The sequence below is a fragment of the Antechinus flavipes genome, chromosome 2, assembly GCF_016432865.1.
Source record: "Antechinus flavipes isolate AdamAnt ecotype Samford, QLD, Australia chromosome 2, AdamAnt_v2, whole genome shotgun sequence".
Classification (NCBI taxonomy): domain Eukaryota; kingdom Metazoa; phylum Chordata; class Mammalia; order Dasyuromorphia; family Dasyuridae; genus Antechinus; species Antechinus flavipes.
In genome coordinates, this window is record NC_067399.1 from 98,944,384 (window position 1) to 98,961,013 (window position 16,630).

The following is a 16,630-nucleotide window of genomic DNA, read 5'->3' on the forward strand; positions in this document are numbered from 1 at the left end:
TGCTGATTGAGAGGTCTGGCCAAGTTGGGGCTAGGTCGGGGGCTGTACCCTGAGCTTTTTTACCACTCTTTCTGCTAAATATCTAAGTCATTTTTAGCTGGAAAATGTTCTATTGAGTCTTTTTGTGTGCTCTAATGCTCTAAAATTTGTTTAGCGTTATTATTTAAAGGAATTTGGAACAGTTTGGGGGAGAGGTTGGGTAAGTTCCTGTTTTAACTCCACCATCCTGGCTCTGCCTCAGGACCTAGATTTCTATAATGCTTTGCTTTATATTATCTGTGTTCCCTGGGGCAAGGGAGTTACTTTATCTTTGCAAGTCTTAGTTTGCACACCAACAAAATGAGTGCTGAATTAGATCTTTATACTACCTTCCAGATTTAACATTCTGTTATTTACCTCCTTGGAGAATCACGGCCTGAAGTAATCATAGGGAAAGTAAGAAACAACTGGAAACTAGTCATTGAAATGAAAAATGTAATTCTAAAGAATGACTGTTATAAAATTTTGTTATTATCTTTTTTGTGCAAACATCAGTAAATATCAAAGGCTACAATTAGGCACTTTGGAAGAGAAAGGAAAACTTTATATATAGTAGAAGCCTCCATGATTCCATGATTCTTGCTGTTAATAGTTGGTAGCACACATCTTCTTTATGATTGTTAAGTAAAATATTTTCCATTCTTTCCCCAAATTAGGGCAAACCACTGTGAATACTTTATACACTGTAAGCAAAAATTCCAAAGAACTGAAAGCATGACTTTCTATTATTACTACGGTTGTTGTGCTTGTTGTTTAGAAGATTGTGTCTGACTTTTTGATATACTTTGGGTTTTTCTTGTCAAAGAAAAGTGGTTTTTTTTTTTTTTTTTCATTTCTTTTTCCAGATCATTATAAGGAAACAGAGGCAACCCAAGCTAAGTGTATTACTCAGCGTAACAGTTAGTAAGTGTCTAAAGCCAGATTTGAACTAAAGTCTTACTGAATCCAGGCTTAGCACACTATTCATTGAATTACCTAACTATAGTAACTCCATTTGTATAAAAAAAAAAATTGTAATCAATAAATCTGGGAGAAGAGACTGAAGAAGGAAGGTTTTTTTAAGGAATGTTTTTTTCTTATTTAGAATTGACATCTTGGCTAGAAGAGGTTGAAATGTTGATAAAGTATTAACTCACTGTAGGAGAAACAATGAGTCATAGCTGAATATAGTAGAAAGATGGTACAAGAAAAGGAATTTGTGAAGTAATTTGATTGGAAATCATGGGAGGGAATTAGCTTCATTGAGATCTTTGACATTGACCTGGAGGCAACAAAGTACTTCTGTGGATAGAGCTCTGGGCCTAGATTTAGGAAGATCTGAGTTCAAATCTTCAGTTATATACTAGCTGTGTGAACTTATGTAAATCATTCAACTTTTGTTTCAGTTTTATTCAATTGTAAAATTGGGATAATAACAACACTACCTTCTTAAAATGAAAGGACCAAATGTGACAATATTTATATAACATTTAGGACAATGCCTCTCTTATAGTAGTCATTATATAAAAGTTAGTTCTTATTATTTCAATTCGGCCCTGGTCAATCATGTGAACAATATAAGTTTTGTTTTGTTATCAGACTTTTTCCTCTTTTTCCCTTTTGCCCTTCTGAAGAATACAGTATAGAATGACCCTTATTTTAATAATGAGTAGCAGATAACAAAAGTTTACTCTTATGATAGATAGAGTAGCAATAAGTAGTTTATTTTCAACTCTTTCATTTTTTCTCTCCCTTATAAAAGTTCTGAATTCTGTGTGCCTTCATATCTAGACGTACAACCATTGGCCTTAGGATTTGTCTTAAACTATTGAATTCTTTCCAGGAACAATTTTAAAACTTCTATCCTTGGGATTATTTTAAGGATTCTATTTTCATAATATAGCAATAATTGTAGATAAAATTGTAGGTTTATTAGTTATTTAATAGTTTTTCCTTATATTTCATTTGCTAGGTAGTTCAATTTCTAATGGAATTTTGTTTGTAACATTGATATTAAATTCCCCTAAATTTTATGGGCCTAATAGTCTTCATTAAATATCCCTCTTAAACAATTCTGTTTATTTTGCAGGTGCTCTCTAGGCACTTCTTGCAGGATGTATAGACAATTTTAGAGTTAATGGAACCTAACAAATTGGGGATGCAAGCAGAAAAATATAAGAATAATAGAGGGAGTACAATATGTCATTCTCAGAATTTTTCATCTTGAAAACTCAATTGCATAGGTGTCCAAAAAAGTTCAAAACTGGTTAAAGACAAGAATATGCCAATTTTCTTATAACAAAGTGAGGAATATAGTGAGGATTAAATGTATTTTGATGGTATAATAGTAAGAATAATTATACAATTGACTGGACCATCTTTTATACAGTTCTCAGGAAATGGGACTCAGCAACTAAAAAGGGAAAATAAGAGTAATAATAGCACTTATATAACATTTGGAGGTCTGCAAAGACTTTTTACAATTATCATTTTTCTTCAAAATAACCTTGAGAGGTAGATATTCTTATCATTCTCATTTGGAAAACTTTTCCTTCTTTCTTCCTTTCTTTCTTCCCCACTCCTGTTCTCCCTGTTTCTACTACTTTCTTTCCTCCTTCTCTCCCTTTCTCCCTCCCTCCTTCCTTCCTTCCTTCCTTCCTTCCCTCCCTCCTTCCTCTCCTACCTCTTTCCCTTCTCTCCTCCCTCCTTCCTCCCCTCCTTCTCTCTCTCTTTTCCTTCCTTCCTTCCTCCCTTCCTTCCTTCCTTCTTTCCATCCTTCCTTTTGTCCTTCCTTCTTTCCTACCCTAGAAAAGAATAAATTTAAATATGACATTTCACAATTAGCCAATGCAGTTTTAAGCAATAAAAGATATTAATCTTAAAGCTATGTTAAGACTTGTGTGCACATGCATACATATATACAGTATACATGCATATATGCATATTTATAAATTTACATGTATTGACACACAAATATGTACATATACAATGTCCCCTCCTCTCTCTGTGTGTATATATACATACACATACACACAGTACATTATATCTACATATATGCATACTCGAATGGATACATCTGTACCTGTATATACACATAAATTCACTTATGTATGTTTACATATGCAATCACACATCTGATGGATTAGAAAAACTGAGTTATGTCAAGGCATCAGAGCTGATGATCTTTGTGTCAAAGGAAGGTTTTAGAAGAATGAAATATCTCACTTATGGTTACTATAATAAAACAAGTTTTCCTTTCTCTTTAGAATTAAAAGTGTTTTTTAAGTGATGATGCCAAGTATAATTTTTATCTGCTCACATAAAGAAAAAAATATTCATAGAAGAAAGAAAGTTTGTAATAATAGGAGTTTCCTCTATCAATTTATAGAGAATTGTGAATTCATTAATTGTTACTAAATTAGAACCTGGTCTACTTCTTTAAATGTTTTCTTCTTTATCAATTTAAATAGGTGTCTAACTCTTTGATGTTTTTTTTTTTTTCCTACTTAGAATAAGAGACTAAAAAAGCATGTTAACTGGAAGAGCTAACCACAGCTTTATTTCTCAGAGTCCTCATTTTATATGAGAAATACCTGATTCTGATAGAATAGGAAGCTGTCACTAGTATATAAAAGGAGAGAGGAGGAGAAAAATTTTTTTTCTTGTTCCTCAAACTCCTGTTTTGTTCCCTCTGCTCACAGTCGGTCAATTTATGACAACAGCAAAAATAGCCTGGAAACAGTTGTGAAACTTTGGTAAGGAAGAAAGTTTTGGTTTTTGGTTTACACACACACACACACACACACACACACACACACACACACACAAACACACACACACACACACACACACACAAACAACAACAACAACAAAAAACATTCAGAATAATATATGTGCTGTCATACTTCTATGGTTCTTAATAAACTTAGTCTTTTTATTTGAATAAATATGTTGTTTTATTCAAGTATATGGCCAAGTCATGGAGGTATGTCCTTTGCCTATCCTTTTTTCAAATCCTGGAGCTGACTTAAATATTATTTCTCATCTTTTGTTTCATTTTCATTATCTTGGAATCTTCTTAATAAATCAATAGGTGGAAATTCAGGTTTTAACATGGAGTTAGGACAAAATTTAAATCCAGCTTGAAATATTTGCTATGTAACTCTAGAGAATTTACTTAATCTCTGTCTCAGTGTCTTTAAAAATACTAAAATGACTATAACAAAAGCATTTATATATTATTATAATAATATCATTATATATCTTTATGTGGAAATATTACATATATATATTGATCCATGTGTTTATTATGTATATGTGTATGTTTCTATTTGGATATGTATATGTGTGTGTATGTATCTTAGCAGACATGTTCATAGTTAAAACTTAATGAGCACTTTTTTCCTTTCTAAATTTATGAACTAATGAAATTATTTCATTGTGAACCCCACTACAAATATTAGAGCCTTTCTCAGATGCTAGCTTTCATTTCTTTTCTTTGAAATTGTTTTATTTTTTGACACAGTTTTTTCAAGGCTTTCTGGAGACTAAACCTGGATTTGTCTTCTTACTAATTAAGACTTCTTCACAAAGAATTCAGTGAGAAGATCTGAACAATGTTCCTAATAGTTTGTACCTTTCCTTCATGAGCATACAACTTCTTGTGGAAAATGGGATTTGAAAGCTGAGAGTTGATCCTTCCTCCAGATGAGGTCTAATGAAGAATCCTGCTAAAATTATAGAGTCCTTTCCAGAAGGACATACCTCCATGACTTGGCCATATACTTGAACAAAACAACATATTTATTCAAATAAAAAGACTAAGTTTATTAAGAACCATAGAAGTATGACAGCACATATATTATTCTGAATGGTTTTTGTTGTTGTTGTTGTTGTTGTTGTTGTTTGTGTGTGTGTGTGTGTGTAAACCAAAAACCATCTCCCAATTGCATTGCTCCCTTTTGGCTGTTAAACAGGAATTATCTCAATGTTTGTATCTCTGCTAAAGTAGCACATAATTTCTTCCTGTGCTGTCTTCATCATGAGTGAGAGCAGAGTTTAGGGAAAGAAGCCAATTTTCTTCTATCTCTGATAAGGTAGGTGTTTCTTTATAAATAATTTCTTCCTCCATTGTGTGTCATCATTGTTACTACTTGTGAATCTGTGATCTTTATTTAGATAATAGAAAAATAAGCTAGTCACTAAAAACATGTCTGATGATAACAGGTAAAAATCTGAGAAGAGATTTTGTTCTCTTTTGGGAAAATGGAGACACATTCACAATAGCTGAGAGGAAAGGAACTAATACCTCTTTTCCTTCTTTCTCCTATTTCTTCTTTCTTTTTCTGTCCTTCCTTCCTTCCTTCCTTCTTCCCTTCTTTCCTACCCTTGAAGTAAAGGAGCTACTAACAGACCAAATCCCATAAATGATTAGAAGAGGTTTGTTCTTCATGATTTCTACATTGATGACTCTGATATTTCAAGAAAGTCCCAGCAGTATGAAAGGCATATTAATATAATACCCCTAAGTAAGCATTAATTTTCATTAAGAAAACAAACAAAAACAGATTATAATTTTAAAATAAATAAATGAGACAAAGGTGAGCCAATCCTGGGATAGCACCAAGTGTCCTAAATTCTGACCATGCTCCTATTCCTTAATTCTGCTACTTCAAAAGTCTATAAATGGGAAGCAAATAAATCATTAAGTATGTAATGATAGTCGACCCATTGCTCCATGCTCCTATGAGCTTTTAACAGCATGAGAAAGTGAAGCACATTGAAGAAGTCAGACCTAAATTCTCAGCTTTATAAAATCCCAAGAATTGCATTGTCTACCCTATGATACCCTGGAAATCAGCCTGAATCCCATGGGGCTGAAAGTAGCATTTGTGTCTTAGCAAAAGATTTTTAAGCTCTAAGCAGAGTGAAGTATTTCATGAATCAACATATCGATTTGTTTTAGTATAATGATTCCTAAAAAAAAACAAAACAAAAAGACCAATTCATGTAGTTTGTAGTTTATGTTGTATATAGGGAGATAGAAAGCATCACAGATTATACATAGCACATTTCCCTGCCCACTTGACTACATAGGGACAGATCTTCAAAAACTGGAATTCTTTTAGTAATTCTGTATCATTTCTTATAGTTATCATTTATCATACCTCTTTATTTCCATACTTAAATGGCTTCATTCCAAACTGGCTTGTTTGAAATACAGTGCCCTAGTTGGAGGTGTATTTACAAATTGAAGGTTTGCCAGATTGTGCCAAGTAAAATAACTACCTTACTTTTTGCAACATAACCCAGGGTGGCATTTGTGAATGTTTCCCCACTGCCGTGCTGTGACACATTCAGTTTGTCAGCCTTCTATAACTCTACTTTATTTGGTTGCAGCTAAGCCAACCTGATTCCACTGCATGTATTTGATTATCCTTGCCTCAGTGAGCCACTCTACATATACTTTCTAAAATCTCCAAGTATTTGATTTATGTTTTTGTGGGAGGATGTTGTCATTTCTGGCTTTCCTTAATTTTAATGTTCTTGCTAAAAATAATAGAAACGAAGTCTAAAAGGAAAATTTCAAGGTCAACTAGTATTGTCAATCCCCATTTTAAACTCTTAAAAAAGACTTCAAAATATTAGTTTTTCACTTCAAGTCTGTGAACTTTATTTTAAAAATATGTTGGATTAATAATCAAGGGAGAATATTGGCAAGATGGTTGAGTTAAGCCAGTAAAATTCAAGCTTTCCAGATTTCCCCCCATAAATAGAAAAAAAAAAATTGCACTTCAGGGTGACTATAGATGGAGGAAAAACAACAAAGAGTTAGAGCAGAATAGGAGTTCTCCAGGGATAATGCAAAAAGACCACAGAAAGACAACAGGCCGGAGATTAACTGGTTTGAAGTGCAAACACCTTCAGACTAGTTTTAAAGCAATACCAAATGGGGAATCCTGGGGCTAGCTGGGTTTGATTGGAGCTTCAGTAGGAATCACAGGAACTTTCACCTCCCAGACTTCCTGGCGAGTCAAGGGTCTGAACTGGAGTAGAATGAAGGAACCTTGGTTGATTAGGAATGCCATATCCAATTGTGCTGCAGAGATACAGTCCTGGGCAAGAAGGAACCAACAGATATCAGGTGAATGCAGAGTATATAGGGAAGGGATGCTTCTTATTGTAGGCACTTGCAAAAGGGGAGAATTGGTTAGAGGTTCCAAGTCAAAGAGGAGAATTGAAGTGAAGTTAGAGGTAACATCCCCTCACCCCATAATTAGGGGTATTTACACTAATACTTTTCATTAAAAAAGGAACAAAAAAACCCAAAATGAACCAACAAAAAAGAAATAATCCAACCATATAAACTTACTATGGGAATAGGGAAGACTGGGGAATAATCATTAGAAGAGGACAGTGAAATAAAAAGAAAAATCCTCTTCTACCCTAAAGACTAATGTTAAATGGCTCCCTGCCCAGAGAGAATTTATGGAACTCAAACAGATTTTAAAAAATAAAATGAGAGTGATTTGAGGGGAAAAAAATCCAAGAAAAATCCAAGAAAAACAGTTAACTAGCAAAGGAGATAGAGTTTTAAAGAAAAAAATAATTGTTTGGAAAGTAGACTTGGGCAAGGAGAAGCCAGAATATTCCTAAAAGAACAAGAAATAATAAAACAAAATGTACGAATAAAAAAATGAAACAATGTGAAACATAAGAAAAATAACAGATTTGGAAAAAAGCTCAAAAAAATAAATATATATGAATCTGTGACCCAAAACAAACAAACAAACAACAACAAAAAAAAAAAAAAAAAAAAAACTTTGACACAATAAATCAAGAAACAATTCATGAAAATGTCCATGAAGGGAAAGTAGAGATTGGAAAAAACACACCAAACACCACTATAAGGAGATTTTTACTGGAAAACATGTAGAAATATGATTGGCAAATTTAAAAACCCTCAGAAGAAAGAGAAAAGTTTGCAAGACACAGGAAAAAGATTCAAGCATGCTAGAACAATAATTAGAATTGAAAAGGATTTATCAGTAGCCACAATTAACACAAACAGACCAAAACAAACAAACAAACAAACACAGGTCCTGGAATTTTACAAACAAGCAATCAAAAGAACTAGACTTGTGGCCAAAGATATCATTTCTAGCATAATTATTCATAATATTGAATGAAAAAAAAAATGGCATTTTAGGAACTTTCAGATTTTCAGGACTTTCAACTGAATCTGAATTTAAAAGAAAATTTAACATGTAAAATCCAATATCAAAGATTAATTTTAAGGAACTTAACATGGATAAATTGTTTATTGCTTTCACTAGAAAACTTATGTGTATAAAATTGACTGGTGATGGGATAAGTTCAAAGAAATCTTGATGTATAAAAGTTTGATTTGACTCTAAAAAGCAAAACTCTCTAGGAAAAGGTAAAAATAGTAATTATGTTATAGTAATGAAGTGCAGGGGAAGAATAGATACATAGGCTTTAGAGGGGAAGGAGAACTTGTAGTTCTTAAAAAATATGAGAAAGGTATTAAATAAGCAAGACTACATGTAAACCATAAAGGACATAGAATCCTCCAAAATCTATAAAGAAATAAAGAGTAGCGATAAGGGATAAGGTGGGGGTGTAGAAGGATGTATAGATTTATGACAGCAAAACAAGGTGTGTAGATTAATGAGTAAGGAATAAAGAATGAAGTGGATTATAGAAGGATGTGTAGAGTTATGTCAGTGGAATAAAGTGGATAGATTAATGGGAAGGGAATAAAGGGGGGGAAAGATTGGTGTAGAATAAGATTGAGTACAGAAGGGTGTTTAGATTAACAGGAATGGGATGAAGTACATAGATTAATGAGAATGAAATGAAAAGGAAAGGAAAAGAAGCAGGGAAAAGATAAGGAAGAAATCCATAGATGGAGGGAGATTAAGTAACAGCATGGCAAGTTAAGAAGCAGAATTAAAGTAGAAGAATTTGTAGGAGTAGGAAATAAGAGATACACACAAACAATACAAGGGTAAAGAGTAGAATTCATTAGAAAAAAATGTAGGGTTAGTAATCATTGATCTTAGACAAAGTCAAAAAAGACTCCACCAAGAGAGAAATCTACATTAGATGTATGCTATATTAATATTGCATTAGGTGCATGTTTACATATGGGTATGTGTCTGAGAATATATGGGTATGAGTATATATGGGTATATATATATATATGTGTGTGTGTGTGTGTGTGTGTGTATAGGTACATATATGTATATGTGTGGGTAGATATGACTAGAGATAGATAAATAGATATAGAGATGTAATATATCTATATCTATATATATCTGCTGAACTATAGCCTGCTTGGAGTAGGTGGGGGAGATGAAAGAGGGAAAAAAAGAATAAAAAAGTTCACAGCAGAGAACAGAAATATGTTATAAGGAAGCTAAGGAAAGATGAACACATGAATATAATCACTATTAAATATGCTTTCTTGAAATGGAAATTTATTGTTATATATTTTGAATTGTCTCTGATGTTCTTCTGACCACATGGCATTTTGTTTTTGTTTTTAATTTTCCATTTCTGTCTTTTGCTATTCTGTTTTTTTTTCTTATTTTGTATTCACTTCAAAAAAAAAAAGAAAAAAAGAAAAAACCTATTTTGATACAGATATTATAATATAATTGGTTAATTTGTACTTCATTTTATGCATTTAAAAAAAATCTTACTCTTTAGAGGAATCCATAAATTTCACCACATTGATAATAGAGTCCATGATATAAAATATTAGAAACTTTGGTCTTCAATATACAGGGTAGATATTTGATTCAATTTATTTTCATATCTTCAAAAAAGAGGTTAAATAGTCTTTGATTCATTTATCTATTCCATTTTCTAAATTTATTATTTTTCAACTTTACTAAATAATATTGAAGCACACACATAAACATATATTCATCTACATTCAATATGTGTAAAAGTATGTACATATATAAATATATGTATATACACACATGCATATCCACCTGTACAAAATAGAATCACGATCTATTATCTGATATTATCTTGGACCATATATAAAGTGTAAATTACTTTAAGTAAATCTTCTAACCTAAGACATCATTCCCTAAACACTGGCCAATTTGAAAAATATACATATAAACGAAGCAGCATCACTATTACATCATTATAAATACCTTTGAATGTATTATCAGAAGAGGTTTGGGTTCTAGTACAGCTAAAATTATTAATAAAATTTTGGCTAAATAAATATGTGGCTGATTACTACAATTTGCTTAAAACCCTACTCTTTTCATCTGAAAAATGGGGATGATAATTCCTCTAGAACCTGACTCAACAAGCAGCTATACATTTCCCCTCTGAAATTACTTTTGATCTATTACATATAAATTTTCAAGGTGCATAGTTATTTATATGCAGATTTCCCCTTTACAGTGTGAGCTCCTTGAGGGCTGGGCATATGCCCAGTTCTTAGCACCTGGGGTCATGTCTAATAGTTCTCATCTATATTTTGCCCCTGGATCCTGATGACTCCAGAGTGTGCCTGGTGACATTGAACAGCACTCCCTCACTTAAATCCAATTCCTTTACAAGTCATGACATCACAAAACATCTCTTTCCTGATCTTATGGTCCTCTTGTCAAATGAATAGGAACAATAATATTACAGCATGATGTTAGGAAATACTGAATTCTAGTATAGTCTCTAATCCATACCAGTTGTATGATCCTGGGCAAGATAATTTTACCTATTTCTGTTCCCAAATAACTCCCTATTAGAATATGTTACAGAATAGTTGCTGATCTGCCACTGAAGAGTTTCTTCACTAAAAGGAATCAACCCCCGATGGAATAAAAGAGGACCTATCTTAAATGGTTTTCTGTAAAACTCAAATGTAACAGTTGATACAAAAGTTCTTTATAATTCCCAAAAAAACTCTAGAAACACTAGTTATTATTAAGACTTTGATGGGTTTGGTACTTAATGATTCTCTTAAGAGGTAATAGGATAAAGACTTGACCTTAAATCAAAGAAGATTTTTATGTTCTTCATTTTCCATGTATTACTTATGTATTTAGGAGTTACCTTAGAAAAGTCAGTTTGTCTCTCATTGCTCCCAGATAAATTTCCAAAAATAAGTTAGAAAGTTTTCAATCAATATTAGTAGACAGGACTTTTCATAACAGGTGTTCCAACATCAAAGAAATCTAGGTCAGGAACAACAACTATGAGAATGACCACAATAAACTATTTTCTCTGAATATTCTTTCTTCCTCTTGAGAATAGTTATCCTATTACTTGCCTCCTAGGGGAGGGAGTAGGAAGAAGGGAGGAAAAAATTGGAACAAAAGGTTTTGCAAGGGTGAATGTTGAAAATTATTTATGCATATGTTTTTAAAATAAAAAGCTTTAATAAAAAATATGATAGTTATCTTAGATTTTGATGAAAAAAATGTTTTGTAAAAATTTGATGAGAAGAGAGGTGGTGATGCAATAGTCAAAAAGATATCTAAAAGGCAGAAATCTTCATATATAATTACTGAGTGCTTACTTTATGATGAGTATTTGGAGGAATATGAGTATTACACATAGATTGAATATAAATTTTGTTCATTAATTGATCAGTTACAAAATTCAAAGGGAGTTATTGTGAGTATCAGAACCTTACAAATAATAAATGATTAAAGATATTCATTTACCTGGATTGACTTGAAAAGATTTTGACTGAGAAGTCTTGAATAAATACATAGAAAATGTAATGTGTTCCTGATGAAGTAGGTACCATCCTTGTTATTTTTGTTGGCTAGAGAATAAAAACTAATACCACTCCAGAGAAGTTGCCTTCACTAAATTTTCTTTGAATATGAAATATCAATAATATGCCATCAGCATTATCTCTTTCTTCAAGAATAATAAACATGACATCCATTACTATTATGTCAGTCAAGTCTCTATATCTCCAAATTATATTCTTAAAACTTTTTTTTTTAGATTTTATAGTTAGCTTGTCATTCAAGTACTTGTGAGGATAGCAGTAAAAGATATGGTAATGGGAAAAAATATTGTGGGACTGAGGAGTAGCTAAGAGGCAGGCAAATGGCTTTATAATATTTTTCCACCTCTTTTAAGTGTTTTTCTTCTGAAATCCAAGTGATATTCAGGTTAGGCTTTCAACATATAAACAGAGCTGATAGTAGAGAAAATAAAGGGTGAATGAAAGCTGGATGCAGAAGGCTAGTCTGTTACCCTATTTGAAGTAAAATTTTAAAAGTAAAAAATAGAAAAGCTAGTCTTTTTTCAAAACCACTATTCTAAAGAAACTGGAACCTTTACAAGCTAAAATTTTTTTCATAAAAATTGTTCTGAAAGCTGACAGGAAATTCAACATATTTGAAAGAAGGCAAGTAGGGAATTTAATGGCATCAACTGCAAAGCAATAATGAGATTTTTCTTGGCATAATGTAATAAAAAGCCTTTTGTAGAAAATCAGAAATTATCATTTTTGAAATAATACAGAGATGATTCTAAAACTTGACAGCACTGTCATTACCAAAGAAAAAACCATAGAGGAACTTCATTGAGAGTGGTGACATGTAAAAGCCATGGAGGCTAGACTTCTCAAACTTTGATGCTACTGTGCATTGATTTGAAGATGATTACTAGTTACTGCATGGCAGAATTTCTCCTTTCCAATCACATCATCATATATGAGCCAAAGGACATGAGTTAGTAATTCTTTAATTGCACAGAGAAGGATAAAAATCTATAGTGAAGAGCTGAAACTGATTTTTTTTTTTTCACAAGGATTTAGTTGTTAGCTGTTTGCCTACACTATTCAGGGCATCAAAAGAATGACAGAAGTTTAAATGCTCCAAAGTCTAATTTTTAAAAAAAAAAAACAATATTCATTGGAGCACAGTGACTGTATTTAGTTCACTACATCCTTCACTCCATTCATCTGGGAATTTTCTCATCAGCCTTGACTAAAAGTAGTCACTCACTCATTCACTCAAAGACACTTCGTTTATTGTGATATCAGTCAATTATTCTTCAATATTACAGAGAAGGTAACTCAAAGTAGCAAGTCTGAATTCTGAAATGGTTAAAATACCTCTAAATAAAACTTTAGATGACCAGTCCCCAATTATTATGAGTTTGCTTGTTCTTTGTTTCATGTCTGCTCTATCTCAGGAAAGTAATATTCCTCTGTAAGAGTTTACTGGTCAACAGGTCTCTATGTGGGGTCAGAGTATGGAGGTAGATTGTAGACCTAGAATACTCCTGAGTTAACAAGTTGCTCGATATATACTTAGATCTCATTATTAACTGATTGAGACCATCACTCTTGGCCCATGAGCAGAACCATATATTCTATATAATGAAGTCATCAGTAAATTATGCAACTATAAAGTAGTCTTATACACAGACACTCCCTGATTCAAACCCAGCTCACCAAATGGTTTTGAGTAGCATTATATGAAATGATTAAACTTCTTTCTCCTTTTTCTGAATCTTTTCCTGTCTCTGTTTTTATCTCTATATCTTTGTTTCTATAAGTCTCACAAAACAAGTATTTTAAGTTATATGTATACATACATGCAAAGTAAATGCATGTATGTATTTAAAGTGAAATGCCTGCATATACATATATAATAAACACTATGCCTCTGCACACATAAATATATGCATATATATATAAATATACATATATCCTTACATAGAGAATGTATACATGCATATGTCATACATGCATCTGTAGATGAAGTATATATACTTCTCCACAGAATAAGTTTAAATATATACATGTATGTTAATGTGTATGTGTGTATATGTGATGTAAGCATGTATGCAATCTATTGTCTTCAACACTTTGCTCTTGTTTGTCACTTGTTAAAATATTTGTAAACAGAAAGGGGAGCCACTTGTTCTTCTCAACCATGGGAGACTAATCTTAGTCTAATATCAGGTCTCCAAGAACTGAGGTCATAAACATTCTTGACTCTCTGGAGTTATCTTGAGGTGAAACTGAATTATATCAAAGACTTTAATGTTTCTTGAAAATTGTTCAATGTTTGAATGTGAAAAGCCTGGAAAAAACAACAGAAATCACATAATACATTTTTTTTTTTTGAGAGGGGAGTCAAGAAGACTGCTGAGTTATGAGACTCAGCAATTTCAAGCAACTTGATAAAGGTTGCACAAAGTTCAAATCCATGTCAAATTGCAAACTCATTATATTTACTAAATGCATGAAAGTGCCCCTCTTCCTTGGTTCAAGGACTCCATATAAATTTCATTTAAGTGTAAGTAGCTCTGCTTCCTTAAAAAATAAATAGGTAATATATGATATGATGTCAGTATGAGTAACTATATCTAAATCCAAATCCTCTTCAAACCTCAAAATAGCAAGGTAACTATTAAATAAAGCAAAGCACCAGTAGAATAAAGCAGAATAAAATCTACATAAATTACATTCTACAAAAATAAAAAAGAAACTGAGAAAATAAGCAAAAACCAACCCATAATATAATGAGGAGATATGGAGTAAAATAATTAAAGAAACAATTTCAAAGAAAAGTACATAATTAATAATTACTAAAAGTGCATCCTAAGGAAAGAGTTATAATAACTATAAGAAATGCCAAAATGGTTGAAAAATATTTTAAAATTCAAGGGAAAAATTAATTTAGACCTCTAAAATATAGTATAAAGGGATTGTGGTTTCATACAAAAGTGGAAAATGTTAATACATCAATTTACATCCTAGAATAGGATTTGAAAGAGACAGAATAAGTACATATAATGTTACAATAAAAATATTAGGTGGATTTAAGAAAAACAGAAATATGTTAGATTTCTAACAAAAACAAACACTTATTCATACTAATCCATGTTAATATGAGAATTAAGTTTGTCATGAGAAAAAGAAAGAAAAATCCAAAAAACATAAACATAATTCTTGAACACAATACTTCAATAAATCATACAAAAATATCAGGAAAAAGTGAAAAAATAAGTATAGATATCTTAAACCACAGAGGTTCCACCAGACAAAAATTCCAATTTCAAGTTACTAAAGAAGACTGCTAAATAACTGTCTGTTTCCAGGAACTTCAACTTTAAATAATGTAGGGAATGATAAAAACTCTTTTCATATAGCAATGACAATTGTATGAATTATGAAATACATTTTTACTATGAAAGAGATAGAAAGGGTTTTGATATGAAATTTCATAAAATGAAGAAAATTATTTTTATTCCAATACAAAATATCATGATTGTTGACATAATCTACATTATCATCATGGCCATGATCATTCCCTATTAATATATATGTGCAATAGCATATTTATAGCCCAAATTAGCTTAATAAAGTATGAAAAGCTATAGTTTCACTAGCTATTATTAATTTGAACAATTCTTACAGGAAAAATAAAAGGTAACCAGGGTATTTTGTGTATAGGTGATAAAATCAGTCTACTCTTATGGGAAAATGAAAATGTTAGTTAATTTATATCATAATTAGATAAATGTGAAAGCAACTAGTGGTACTTGACCCAAAAAGCAATCATTAAAGTTTTTAGGTCAACTTAAAAGTGGACTCCAGAGGAGTCCCGCAGGGATCATACTTTCCTGAGTACTATTTTAAAAGTGTCTCGATGACCTGGAAAATTGTCTTAAGTTGCTTGCTTATTGAATTTTCAATCCTCACACTTTTGGGAGAGATACCTCCCTAACGCAACAGATAAGTAACTGCAATTTTCAAAGGTATTGACAAGGTGGAATTTGGGGCAAAATTGTCTTCAACTTTATCAATTTTAACTGGAATAAATGTGATTTATATGTGAATTCTAAAATTTGCTAAAGCATAACTATACAACAGGTTTTTTAAGGAAAAATGGATTATTTAATGGGCTACAACAGGAGGAATAAGTGTGATATAATAGCCAAGAGGGATCCCATATTCTTTGCTGCATTAATAGAAGCACAAGATGGTCTTATTAAAGTCTTTATCTACTCAGAAAAAATCTACACTATTTTGCTCAATTGTAAGTCTCTCATTTCAGGAAGAAAATCTGTAGAATATCTAAATTAAAAAGTCAAATTGAATGGCTAAAAGACTCAGGAACATTTTTTGGGGGGAGACTAGTGGAAGAAATTAGGATTTTGGGCTTGACAAATGGAGTAAATGAAATATAGACATATAATTGAGATCTTCAAGTATCTGAAGTGGTATGTCAAGAGAGGATTAGAATTATTCTATTTGCCTTCACCAATGAGAACTGGAAGGGTTAGGATTAATGTAAAGACATTTAATTCAATATCCAAAGAGGGATTGTACTTTCTTCTAAGGTAATAATATTTTTCCTCAAAAAATATTTGTTGTTGACTTTGCTGAAGATGTTTCTTATGTATAAGTTGAACTAAATTTTTACAAATGGACTTTCTGATTCTGAATTTCTGTAAATCAGTGATCCTATGAATAATTATGAAAAAGAATGAGAGATCAATAATAATATCTCTGTGGCTGAGGTGAGTAAAATGGAAGATTATTAAAAATAATAAATATAAAGAGTAGAATTCTTTTTTT